This window comes from Bombus affinis, chromosome 2 (genome assembly GCF_024516045.1).
Source record: "Bombus affinis isolate iyBomAffi1 chromosome 2, iyBomAffi1.2, whole genome shotgun sequence".
Classification (NCBI taxonomy): domain Eukaryota; kingdom Metazoa; phylum Arthropoda; class Insecta; order Hymenoptera; family Apidae; genus Bombus; species Bombus affinis.
Window position 1 is genome coordinate 2962683 of NC_066345.1, and position 12759 is coordinate 2975441.

At 40.2% G+C, this 12759-nt stretch overlaps 1 long non-coding RNA gene across 1 annotated transcript; it reads left to right on the forward strand.

The window, feature by feature from the left end:
* The first annotated feature begins 3898 nt into the window (after nucleotides 1-3898).
* LOC126913818 (uncharacterized) lies at nucleotides 3899-5793 on the forward strand. The gene is made up of 3 exons (XR_007709405.1): nucleotides 3899-4616; nucleotides 4725-5253; nucleotides 5368-5793. It is a non-coding gene; the product is annotated as an uncharacterized LOC126913818 (long non-coding RNA).
* The last annotated feature ends 6966 nt before the right edge of the window (nucleotides 5794-12759 follow it).

A 12759-nucleotide genomic window follows, 5' to 3' on the forward strand; every position in this document is an offset into this window, starting at 1 on the left:
ACCGTCGCGTATCGGTACTTTTGCCTGTACCACCCTACAATCAGAATTCAGCGTTTATTCTGGAAGAAAATCATGTAAAAAAAAAATATGTAAAAAATCTGGAATTAATAAACAAAGATTTAAAAAAATCAACAATTAAACAAGGGATTGAGATGACCAATCCCGCTCACGCTGCGAACTTCGAACGCGGAAGAGTCGAGCCGTGGCCATGATGGGTGATTCCAGGAATCGGTCGCGTATGGCAGGATCTGCCATGCTTTACCGATCCCAGCCGCGCCGATTTCCGTCAACAGGCACAGTAACGGAGATATTTGGAACAGAAGCAGCCGCATATTCGTCTATCTGAAATTAAAGAGATGATTTCATGTAGAAGATACAAATTCGTTCCCTGATATTGAAATGCCGAACACGAGGAAAATGAGACATGCAAATGACAAAGTCGATGATCAATAGGAAGATAACATAAACAATTGTAGATTACAAGGAAAATTTTGAAAAATGATACGTGTTCTAATAATAGAATATAAATAATAAAAAGGAGAATGTAATTGCCATTCTTCTATGTATTTTAATTTATGAGACGTAACTTCTGAATGACCTGTAATGCCCGTTTCCGCGGCATTATGCGCCGAGTTCCGGAATACGCGTAGACCCGGTAGCGCGATTGTTCACTCGATTACATTTACCATAGCGAAATCGAACTAGAATTCGACTCGACACGCGTACGCGCGCAACCACTGAAAGTTCAACGCACCAGTACCGTCAGACGATTCGAAACTTGTGAATCATCTGCTAACGATACGTATCCACCGTCAAAATTTTTCATTGCAATAATTTTTCATAACGTTGCAACGATCGCTATATTTTCAATATACATGTATGATCGTAATAAAGAGTGTTTACTCTTCTTAGACTGTTATTTGTACAACATTATACGGAAATGTATGTTTTACGTGATATGGCTTCTCTCGACGCGTGGATCCATTGGGAAAACTGCTATATTTATGGTAACTTAATCGTTACAATAACATGAGAACACGTAAAACCGACTCAAAGTTGTAAAAACATGCTTGATACAACTCAAGTGTATTATATACGTTTGAAGCATCACCGCCCATTACTACACCATCAACATCAATCATGTTCTACACCACGGTCATTCTTCTGCAAAAAACGATAATTAAAAGAGAAAGAGAAAGAAGAATTACTGCACAAACTTCGACAACCATGGGACTTCCGTATACATATACAACAATGAGATCACCGTGAAATTGTCTTATCTTGTTCTTTTAATCGCGAAAAATCTGTCCGTAAGTTCGTGGGCCGTGTCGAACAGAACGCTATATACGAGGTAGAACGGGTTTTTGTCCGACTGTTGCACGGTTAAGAGCACGACGAGCAACATTGTTCGTGGCGATAAAATGAAAGTAAAAAAATGCAACGAGGAAACAAAGGATAGAACGTCTAGACATAGCGGAACAAATCTTCGGCAGGAAGATCTTCTCCGTTAACATCGACTCCGCACAGTTACGCTCGCTCTTTTACAGTTAGCCTCGCGGACCTGTCTTAATTTGTAACTACGTTTCGGGACATCCTCAACACGTTCCCCAACGCGTAGGTTTCATACGACAAATTCAATGTCATAGTGGTTTAAGTCGTAATTCCGAATGTTTGAATTCATTTTTACTCTAAAACATATCTTCCCTTTGGTTTCAGAACCGATTAAGTCGTAACTTTATTCTCTACCATTTCTGTTTCCACGGTTTGAACAGATGTAATCTATTTTTACGGTAATAAACACAGAAGATTATTTGATGAAAACTGGCAATGGCCTAACTTACACCACTATGATTCTCAACCCTGTTTTCCAAATTGTGTTATATAATATTTTATGAAATGTTGGTGCCATACAGGATGAAACGATCTTAGGCGAATCAAACATCTTATTTTCCCTTACGCCATTCAAATTATAAAATATGCAAACTTTTTAACATTTAACTCCGCTGTCTCATTATGTCGATTCCGTCAACTGTACGTATGCTGATGAACAGTAGTTAATTGTCGGTTTCACGATGGGATTTCGAAGAGGAAATTGGATAACGGATAGGTGAGGGGCTCTGAAGTAGGATAAGAACGTAATTGTAACTCGACTTTTGATGATTTATTGCCTAGCTAGCGGGATCGAGAGCGTGACTGGTGATGTAAGATACTGAGGAAAGTTAATTAAACTTAGCTTCATTACGTAGAGTAAATAAGATGTTTGATTGCAGCAGAAATTGTCACATATTTGATAAATGTTAGATTTCTATATATAAGAAAAATGTATAAAAGATATGTAAGAGTATAAGACTATTTCTAAGAAAGGTAAATTATGGGTTTTTCATCAAATGTTTGAATCAACTTTGTTAAAGCATTCCCTAATTTAACCATTTAGATGTTAACTATCGAGAAACCAGTCCAGTGTGTCGTATATCTCATCATTTACATAGGAACAAAATCTCCACGTTCAGGCTGTACAGTTAATTGAAATTAAAGGCAAACACTGTAACTCTGGCACAACTGTCCTTATTTTCGCAACTAATTACCATTTGTCCCATTTCATTAAAACTTTTTAACAGCCGGTAAATAAATTGATGGAATTTCCTCGGTTCAATTTATGAGTGATGAAAATCAAAATTACTTAAAAGTACCATTCCTCGATATCTCCAAAAATATGTCATTTCTAACCGTATAATAATCTATAAGCAGAGAAATGTCAATGAAAATTTAAGACGAAAAAGAGGTAAATTTACCTGAATTCCAGAGCGCGGCCGGCTTTCAAATGTCGTTGACTGTTCAGAGTTACCACGCTTACTACGGTCCGTGAACTACGGCTTGCCGGTTTACCCCGGCTTCGTATCTGCATACCGTGTGCTGTTGTCGCCGCTAAAACACGCTCACCCCTCTACTCGCGGACTTAACTACCGTTCTCAATTGGTCGCTGTTTTTAACTGTAGTTCTTGTTCCGAAAGATAGGTAAATGGCTTCCTCTATGATCTACGAGCCAACACAATCAAAGATGATCGTTTAAAGTAGCTTATAGGAACAGGCAGACTACGGGCACATTTACGCTCCGATCGTGTGTAGAACGCTAAAAGGTAGAATTCTGAAAACTGTAGAACAAACGAGCGATAGTATTGCTAAAAAGACAAGTTAAGAGTACATAAATATGTAGTAAGAGGAAAGAAAAGATCTTCAACTGACAAACAAGTAATTGTGTCTATCATCATTTCGTCAATGCGGTTAAGGATAGTTATATACATTTATACATTACATTCTAAGAGTTACAGTTGCATGAAACAAAGGAGAAAGTGATGGGAGCAACTTACCTGCTCATTTATCCTCTGCACGTTCGGAGATGCGCATTAACATTATCATAATCGCTCAGTTGAATTATGCTTGTATTAGTATGTTTTATCTTCTTCGTTAATACATAAGAAGTACTTCAATATCGAATCCAAATCTGTGAAATCTAAGTTATATATAAATATATATACTTTCAATGTGATTATCAATAGTTTAGTTTATTTAATTCAACATATGCATATTTTCATGAAAACAAAAGTACGTCAAATTTTAACGAGCAATAGCTTTCGTTTTACATCACTATACGGTAATTTGCAGGATGCAAAAAGAAAAATAGAGAGTCTGATCTGAAAATAGAATGATCTTGAATAAATTGTAAAGGACATAATAGCGCTGTCATGCGCTATGGTGCATAAACTAGGGTAGAATTAAAAGCGTAGTAGAATGTAGATCGTTAACAAATAAAAATTAATCTAGGTGTTATTAAAGAAATTTGTTTCACCTTTTAAACTTTTTGATGATTGGTTTACTTTGAATATTTTGCATATTTTTGCATATCATGAGCATTTGGTACATTTCCATACATTCAAATTTTCTATGAATATAAAATGATCCGCACTCTACTTCATAGTATACTCTATACGTTTAAAATGCTCCATTAGAAGCTTAAATCTATCAAAATACAGCTCCTAAGGAAATGTGAACTTTCACATGAACACATAATATCGATTTTCTGATTGAAACGTATAGACAGATATATACTAGCATAAGCCACCTTCGGCATTTGACTGCATGGTGCAGCACTACTCTCTCTGGGATATCCTAGCCACTTTCGGCATTTGGCCGTATGGTGCAGCACTAGCTCTGTAACATAGAAAACCATAGGCGTCAGTTCTTCTTATTTCCTCTCTCATATATGTTTACTTTAATGTCACTTATTCAGGCGCTTGATATATTGTCGGAATGAAATTTTAGTAATGTGCAAGTAATTGTGAGTAGATTAATAAAGTATAATAAGATATTAGATTCATGTACATAGTTTCAAGTGACATCAATCTTTATGTCTAGTATATACATGTGTATTGATCTATAAGTCAGTGTTAAAATAACAAACAAACCAGCAGAAGAAGGAAAGAAGATTTCCTTCGGTTTTGCAAAATCTATTAAGAAATCTATTAAGAAAAAATGCTATTCCACAAGAAAAAAAGAAAGTTGATTACATTGAATGCCTTATTGAAAAAGGTATTAAAGTAATAGGGTGAGTTCAAAAAGTAAAATTTATAATCAAGAAACATATAACCTCAACCTAACCTATAAAAATCACCAATAGCGGAATATATATATTTGAAAACAATTTTTTATTTCAATGAGGAAGAAAGAAAAGATGAATCTCTAATTATTCCATTACTAGGTTCAAAAACCTGGCATGATAGAATTGTTAATAAAATAGATGCAGACATTTTCCTTCCGAAGGCAGATAAGGAAAAGGTAGGAGACGCTAGTGTTAACGAGGCAAAATCAAAGCTATCTAATGGAAAAACATCGCCAATAATATCAATAAAGAAAGAGCCAGTTGAAGATAGTGAAAATAAAGTTGTTACTTTAGAAGAGCAAGCGGCGGAAGAAATCATTGAGGAACTTAAGTCAAAGAATGAACATGAAACTAAAACAAATGATTTAACTTTACCTTTAGTAGAAGATGAATCATTAAGAGGCAAAGAACAGGTACGTTATCAACATATTGATGTGCAATGCACAGATGTATTACATTTGCATATTATAAATATTGTTTTTTATTCTTCAGTCTACGTTACAAGATTATGAAAAAATTCCTATTGATGCTTTTGGTGTAGCAATGTTACAGGGAATGGGATGGCAACCAGGAAAGGGAATTGGTTGAAATGAAAAGTATGAATTTTATTCTAGATTAAATTAATTATATGTGTTTAATACATCACTTATTGGAAAGTAAACAGAGAACATCATTTTTTATTTCACAATCGTTTATTCTAACTATTACAGATTAGTAGCAGCTGTCATACCAGAATTACGACCAAAAGGTATGGGTCTTGGAGCAGACAAAGTAGCATTGCAGAAGAAAAATACAGATTCCAAAAAAGAAGAGGAAGAAGTTAAAATCGAGAAAGGAACATTTGTGAAAATTATAGCTGGAAAACAAGGTAATAATTATGGTCAAATAGAAGGATTCGATGATGATGCAGGAAGGCTCATAATAAACCTAGCTCTTGGTGGAAATATAATATCTGTAAATGAATTTATGGTACAGCCAGTGACTAAATCAGAATATTCTAAGAACTCAAAAGTTCTAAGTTAGTATGAAGTGTTAGTTTTTCATTAAGGGACTTTTAAGAAAATAAATTTGAATTGACATACACATATAAAGACATAATCAGACATGTAGAAAAACTAATTCAAGAGTACCTGTAAGTGTGTTGTTGCATGCAATTTTTTAAAGGTCCCTTCTAATTTTATATAAAATATGATAAATGTAGATCGGTCCGTCGTGTCCAGTAGTTGGGTGACTAGTGGGTTGTGGTGGTTGTTGACTCTTGTGTCATATCTGCTTCTGGCCTTGTGTATTTCATCTTTGACTGTAGGTATCTTGAGGTCACGGTGGATTGTTTCGTTGGTAAGATACCAGGGTGCATTTGATAGGGATCTTAGAGTTTTCGATTGGAAGCGTTGGAGTATTTCAATGTTGGAATTACTTGCTGTTCCCCATAGTTGGATTCCGTAGGTCCAGACAGGTTTTATTACGGCCTTGTAGAGGGTTATTTTGTTCTGTATGTTTAGCTTGGAGCGTCGGCCCGTGAGCCAATAGAATTTTCTTAGTTTTTCCTTTAGTTGCTTTGTTTTTTCTGAGATATGTTTTTTCCAAGTTAGCCTCCTGTCCAGGGTCATGCCCAGGTATCTTACGGAGTCCTTGCTTGGGATTATTGTGTTGTTAATGGTGACCTGGGGGCAGGTTTGTTTTCGGAGCGTGAAGGTTACATGAGAGGATTTTTTTCGTTTATTTTGAAGCCTCATTTTTCGAACCACTTTTCCATGGAGTCGAGACTTCGCTGGAGAGTGGATGAGGCAATTGCCGGGTCTGCGTGGGTAGCTAATAGTGCTGTGTCGTCGGCAAATGTTGCTATTGTTACCTCGTTTGATATAGGTAAGTCGGCAGTGTAGATGGAGAACAGTAGGGGTCCGAGGACACTACCTTGGGGTATGTCGGATTCTATTGGGAATGTTGCGGAAGTGGCGCCTAGGCATTTAACTATGAATTGTCTGTTGGTTAGGTAGGATTTTAAGATGGTGTAGTATGGGTGGGGTAGGATCTTTTTAAGCTTGTAGAGTAGCCCTTCATGCCATACTTTGTCGAATGCCTGTTGGATGTCTAGGAATACCGCTGAGCAGTATTTTTTCTTTTCATCATGTGGGTTATGTGGTGGATTTGCTCTACTGTTGAGTGTTGTTTTCGGAAGCCGAATTGGTGATCTGGGAGTGTTTTCAATTCTTCTAGGAGTGGAAGGAGACGATTCGTGAGCATCCTCTCGAATAGTTTAGACAGTGTAGGTAAAAGACTGATTGGGCGATAGGAGCTGGTTTCATATATTGGTTTACCGGGTTTAGGGATGAGGGTGATCAGTGAGATTTTCCACGCCTGAGGAAAGTATTCAAGGCGGAAGATAGCGTTAAAGATTGATGCGATGAGTGCAATCCCTTTTATGGGAAGTTCCTTGATTGCTTTATTGTCTATTAGGTCGTGACCTGCTGCTTTCTTGGGGTTTAGGCGACTGATTGCTTCTATGATCTCTGAAGAAGTGAAGGGTTCAATAGGAGGGGGACATTTGGAAGGGAGTGTGCAGATATTCGGTAACGTCCGCTGCAGCTATGGAGGAATGGGGTTGGAATACTTCAGTCAAGTGTTTGGCAAATAGGTTGGCTTTTTCTATAGGGCTACGCGCCCATCCACCCTGCGGACGGCGGATTGGAGGTATTATTTGTGGGAGGCGCGTGAGTTTCCTGGAGGCCTTCCATAGTGAGTAGTTGGAGTCGGCTGTGGGGGACGAGCTGACGAGATATTTGTGAAAACGGTCATTATTGTAGATTTTTATAGTTTTGGATAATTTTCTAGTTGCGTTGTTTAGTTTGCGTTTGTCCTCCGGTGTTCTATGGGTCTGCCATATCCTTCTTAGTCTACGTTTTTTCTGCTATTTTTTAAATATGTACTGGGGGTATTCGTGATTGCCGATGGACGTTTTTGCCGGTGTGGAGAAGCGGATAGCGTTTATTATGCTCGTGTTTAAGTATTCCGTGGCTGCTTCGATTTCTTCATTGGTTTTTAGTGAAGTTGAGGCTGAAGTTGTGTGTGTAAAGACTTCTCTAAAGAGCTGCCAGTTGGTGTGTTGGTTATGTATGGAGCCATTAGGTGTATTCTCGATGATAGTTGAACTGACTGTTACTATCACGGGGGAATGATCAGAGGAGAGATCAGCCGAGGAATTGATTTGGACGTGTCTTGACGAGATATTTTTAGTTATGAGGAAATCAAGGAGATCGGGTATTTTGTTTGTGTCGGTGGGCCAGTGTGTAGGTTCGTATGTGGTAAGGTAGTTGAGGTTGTTGGTTATTACGCTGTTGAGGAGGTTTTTGCCTCTTACTGTAACCAGTCTGCTGCCCCATTGGTGTGTTTGGCGTTGTAGTCTCCTCCAGCTATGAATCTATTGCCCAGGGTGTCCAGGAAGTCGTCAAAGTCTTCTTTGGCGATGGAGTGTCTGGGGAGGGGCAGTATACAGCTGAAGTGGTGATTGTACCATGACAGTCTTCTATTGCTACGTTTGTTGCTTGGAGGTAGTCTTTCTGGAATGGTGGAAGTTCGTAGTGCTTAATGTTTGATTCGATTATGATTCCGGTGCCGCCGTGGGCCTTTCCGCTGGGGTGTTGGGTGTGGTAGAAGTTGTAGCCGTGTATTTTGAGGTAGTTTTTATCGGTGAAGTGGGTTTCGGATATGAGCATCACATCGATTTGCTGTTGTTTTAAGAATAGTTCTAGTTCAAATTTGTGCTGAGCTAGACCGTTGGCGTTCCGCAAAGCTATGCGTCTTGGTTTTATTTTGCTTCTGTGCGTATGAATTTGTCCATGAAGAGTGTGAGTAGTGACAGCAAGTTGTTAATTTGCTCAGTTTGCTTCTCGATAAGTTTTTCGAGTCTGGGTGAAGTTGTTTGTGTTTTGTGGGGTGGGAATTCTATTTTCTGTGTGTACACTGTGGGTTTTCGAGTTGTTTACGTTTCCTTGTGTTGCCTGCGCGTGGGATACTGATGGTGAGGTGAGCTTTGGGGTCTAGGTTCTTGTATGGTTATGTCCTTGGGTCTCAGTTTTGGGATACTTAATATTATGTAGTGTTTTATATGCTGAGCATCCTTTGTAGTTCGCAGGATGCTCTCCTTGACAGTGGATGCACTTAGCGGGGGTTTCGGGGGATTTAGTGTATTGGTCAGTGGGGTGATTACTTGCACATTTTTACGCACCGGAAGTTATGGTTGCAGTATTTCTGCGTGTGGCCGTACCTTTGGCACCTTTTACATTGTATTATTTCTTTCTTTACAAGAGGTGGTTCGAACTTAACTATGGAGTTCATCAGCCGGTTGACGTTGTAAATTTCTTTGTTGTTCCCTTTTTGTTTTAAATTTATGAAGAATAGTGATAGTGGGTATCTTGAGATTCTATGTTTAATGTTGCTTATGTTTGTTACCTCATGGCCAAGATTTTGAAGTTTGTACTTTAGTTCATCTAGGTCGACTGAGTGGTGGATGTTGCGTAGCACCACACGAAAAGGTCTTTCTTCTTTGAGCTGATATGTGTGGAATTTAGCGTTTAACGTTTTTAGCAACTTAGTTAACTTTCTACAGGCGTCTGGGTGGGTCAGCAGAATTTTCACGTGGTTGTTGTTAATTTTTAACTTGTAGTCCTCTTTGCTGATGTCTTTTTCAATGGTCCTTATCATTGACTGTATGTCGATTACGTCGTCAATGAATATTGGTGGAGGAGGGGGAATTCTTTGAGTATGGAGATTATTTACCTTCTCGGTTGTATTCATGGAGTTTTCCCGTAGACTCCAGTATTGAGAATCTATTGAAGGTGGTCACCTGGCTGGCTGGTGGTTTAGTTTGACTCTTATTCACATTTGTCTTGCTTGGTTCCAGCTTGCGTTTTTTCGAGTGATGGTCGTTTACCCAGGATAGATGTGTTGCCCCCTTGCCACGGGGGAGGAAAAAACGGCGGTGTTATAATTTAGCTCCGGAGAGCCTGTTTGGAATGATAGAGCCATCATCGAGCTAGTTAATTCAGTGTGAAAGAACTAGTCGAGAGGCTGTTAACCCTTAGCTAGGTTTGTTGGATTTGCTTTCGACAGATGAGCGTCACGTGGAGTTTTGTGAATTTCACAGGGCACTGGACACACGTCTCGGCACTCAGCAGCAACTGGATGGTCACGTGCTGTTTTGTGGACTTCGCAGGGCACTGGACACACGTTTGCACGCCTCGGCACTCACCAGCAAACTGTTCATGGTAACGCTGTCGAGGAAAACTATGATGGGTGTGCCTAAGGGCCCGAAATCATCGGATTCGTGGAAAAAAGCCTTCGTTCGGAAAGTGAGGGAAATTGGCGTTACTGTTAATTGGTCAATTTCCATGTTGGTGGTTAGGGAAGGGTGCTAGCCGCCCTAGAACTATCGAAACTCGGCCACGAAGTCATCAATGTCAGCAACATAAGGCATAGAGTCTCGAAAAAAAACCGTTATCCCTATTTTTTATCGATTTAAAACAGAAACCCAACAATAAGGAAATCTACAACATCAGTCGCCTAATGAACGCTATAGTAAAATTCGAACCACCGCAAATCAAAAAGGAGATAGTGCAATGCAAGAGGTGCCAAAGATACGGGCACACGCAGAAATACTGCAACCATATCTTCCCGCTGCGTCCAAATGTGCAGGTACACACCCCCACCGACCAGTGCAGTAAATCACCGGAAATCCCAGCGAAGTGCATCCACTGTCAAGGTGACCATCCTGCCAACTACAAAGGCTGCTCAGCCTACAAAACACTGTACTCAAACAAGTACCCCAAACTTAGAACAAAAGAGGTAACCTACCAAATACCCAGCTCACCGAAATTCATCTTTACCCCAATCTCCCCAACCAATCAAACACCCAGCCCTACCAAATTCACCACTCCCTCAACCTCCTATGCCCAAGCGGTACAAGGCACTCAAAATATACCAAATAGCCACAGGGATCCTCCTCAAAATAGTGCCCCCAAATCACCTGATACAGACAACGTCTCTAGGCTTGAAAAGCTAATAGAGAAACAATCAGAGCAAATTAACAACTTGCTGTCACTACTCACACTCTTCATGGACAAATTCATACGCACAGAAGCAAAATAAAACCAATGCGAATAGCTCTGCGGAACGCCAACGGTCTAGCTCAGCACAAATTTGAACTAGAACTATTCTTAAAACAACAGCAAATCGATGTGATGCTCATATCCGAAACCCACTTCACCGATAAAAACTACCTCAAAATACACGGCTACAACTTCTACCACACCCAACACCCCAGCGGAAAGGCCCACGGCGGCACCGGAATCATAATCGAATCAAACATTAAGCACTACGAACTTCCACCATTCCAGAAAGACTACCTCCAAGCAACAAACGTAGCAATAGAAGACTGTCATGGTACAATCACCACTTCAGCTGTATACTGCCCTCCCAGACACTCCATCGCCAAAGAAGACTTTGACGACTTCCTGGACACCCTGGGCAATAGATTCATAGCTGGAGGAGACTACAACGCCAAACACACCCAATGGGGCAGCAGACTGGTTACAGTAAGAGGCAAAAACCTCCTCAACAGCGTAATAACCAACAACCTCAACTACCTTACCACATACGAACCTACACACTGGCCCACCGACACAAACAAAATACCCGATCTCCTTGATTTCCTCATAACTAAAAATATCTCGTCAAGACACGTCCAAATCAATTCCTCGGCTGATCTCTCCTCTGATCATTCCCCCGTGATAGTAACAGTCAGTTCAACTATCATCGAGAATACACCTAATGGCTCCATACATAACCAACACACCAACTGGCAGCTCTTTAGAGAAGTCTTTACACACACAACTTCAGCCTCAACTTCACTAAAAACCAATGAAGAAATCGAAGCAGCCACGGAATACTTAAACACGAGCATAATAAACGCTATCCGCTTCTCCACACCGGCAAAAACGTCCATCGGCAATCACGAATACCCCCAGTACATATTTAAAAAAATAGCAGAAAAACGTAGACTAAGAAGGATATGGCAGACCCATAGAACACCGGAGGACAAACGCAAACTAAACAACGCAACTAGAAAATTATCCAAAACTATAAAAAACTACAATAATGACCGTTTTCACAAATATCTCGTCAGCTTGTCCCCCACAGCCGACTCCAACTACTCACTATGGAAGGCGTCCAGGAAACTCACGCGCCTCCCACAAATAATACCTCCAATCCGCCGTCCGCAGGGTGGATGGGCGCGTAGCCCTATAGAAAAAGCCAACCTATTTGCCAAACACTTGACTGAAGTATTCCAACCCCATTCCTCCATAGCTGCAGCGGACGTTACCGAATATCTGCACACTCCCTTCCAAATGTCCCCTCCTATTGAACCCTTCACTTCTTCAGAGATCATAGAAGCAATCAGTCGCCTAAACCCCAAGAAAGCAGCAGGTCACGACCTAATAGACAATAAAGCAATCAAGGAACTTCCCATAAAAGGGATTGCACTCATCGCATCAATCTTTAACGCTATCTTCCGCCTTGAATACTTTCCTCAGGCGTGGAAAATCTCACTGATCACCCTCATCCCTAAACCCGGTAAACCAATATATGAAACCAGCTCCTATCGCCCAATCAGTCTTTTACCTACACTGTCTAAACTATTCGAGAGGATGCTCACGAATCGTCTCCTTCCACTCCTAGAAGAATTGAAAACACTCCCAGATCACCAATTCGGCTTCCGAAAACAACACTCAACAGTAGAGCAAATCCACCGCATAACCCACATGATCAGCCAAACCCTTGAAAAGAAAAAATACTGCTCAGCGGTATTCCTAGACATCCAACAGGCATTCGACAAAGTATGGCATGAAGGCCTACTCTACAAGCTTAAAAAGATCCTACCCCACCCATACTACACCATCTTAAAATCCTACCTAACCAACAGACAATTCATAGTTAAATGCCTAGGCGCCACTTCCGCAACATTCCCAATAGAATCCGACATACCCCAAGGTAGTGTCCTCGGACCCCTACTGTTCTCCATCCACACTGCCGACTTACCTATATCA